Here is a 1,309-nt window from a genome sequence, read left to right as displayed (position 1 = left end):
AAGACTCTGTAGCTGATCCCACTGCTTTGCCCTGCCCATTGGAGTCAGATATGTTCTATTAGAGAGAAACCTTTTGCAGCTAGAGATGAGAAAGCAGCCGTGGGACCTTAGTCCCCACTTGGAGTTGCTTAGTATCATCTTGAGAAAAGGCTTTGTGCAGAAGAAACAGTAACGATGTCTTGTTGACAAGACCTTTCCTCTCTTTGAAATGGCCTGACTCCTCTGTTTCATGTTTGCTGGGAACTGAAAGCCTGATTCTGGCTTTCTGTATGACCCAGAGTCACTCTCTGCCTCAGCTATGGAGGAAGCAGGCCCAGGTTTGAGTCTAATTCTGGTGTTTTCCAGAGTAGGGACCAGCCAGGGAAACTGAGCAAGTCTTTTAGGCACCCTGAGCCTCAGCTACCTCCTCTAGAAAACAGAGCTATGACTGTAGAGGAGGAATACGCAAATTTAAACTTGGTTTTGGAAAGCAAGGAGGAGCTCACGGGCAGAGGAATCACCTTCACCGGGAGGCACAAGCACCAAGGGGGTAGCTATGGGGTTAGAGGCATCACAGAAGCCTTTGAGTCATGGCTCTGCCCTTTTAGATGAGTGGCCTGTCAAGCTACTTAACCTCCCCAAGGATGTGTTTCCTTTCTAAGAAAAGGCGACTAGTTATAGGTACTTCAAAGGGCTATTGTAAGGATCAAATTGAAGATTGCATGGTTCAATATCTGGCTATCATGTATTGAGGACCTGTTATGCATCAGGCATTGTCCTGATTGATTTCATGTACTGTGTCTCTTGGGCAAGGGCAAGATACCTACGAGAATATAATTGTGGAGAAGCCTGTGCAGCTGGAGCACAGGTGCTTGTGAGGGGATTGTGGTGTCGTATGTCCATAACGGAGAGGAGCCGCTGATGGTGTTGTATAGCCATGGGAAGCCTTCAGATACTTTTAGAACTGTGCTTTAAACCAGTGCTTCTCACATGCTGTGCAGAGAGCATGGCCTGGTGTTCTCCAAATGCAAACCCTGATTCAGGAGGTCTGGAGCAAGGGGGTAAGAGTAGGAAGGGGGACTGAATACTCTACATCGAAGCGGCTGGTCTAGACCACACTTTGAGTTGCAAGGTGTTTAAAAGGTTGTGCCTTTGGGCAGCAGTGTGGAGAATGGATAGGAAGGGCCGAGTATAGAAAGGGACACATTGGGAAATAGATGCAGTGTGCCTTGAAGGCCGATGCTCAGGCACCACTGCGAGAATGGAGAGGAGGGGACAGACTGGAGAACTTCCAGCCTTAGAATCAGCAGAAACTTGGCAATTTGATGGA

The 1,309-nt window shown here is 48.1% G+C and overlaps 1 protein-coding gene across 1 annotated transcript in view; it reads left to right on the top strand.

Moving 5' to 3' along the window:
* Nucleotides 1-1,309, top strand: part of RASSF4 (Ras association (RalGDS/AF-6) domain family member 4) — a 27,906-nt gene that overhangs the window by 19,231 nt on the left and 7,366 nt on the right.

Source organism: Galeopterus variegatus, unplaced genomic scaffold (genome assembly GCF_000696425.1).
Source record: "Galeopterus variegatus unplaced genomic scaffold, G_variegatus-3.0.2 Scaffold3617, whole genome shotgun sequence".
In the NCBI taxonomy this organism is placed as follows: Eukaryota; Metazoa; Chordata; class Mammalia; order Dermoptera; family Cynocephalidae; genus Galeopterus; species Galeopterus variegatus.
This window is presented reverse-complemented; position numbering and strand designations above follow the sequence as displayed.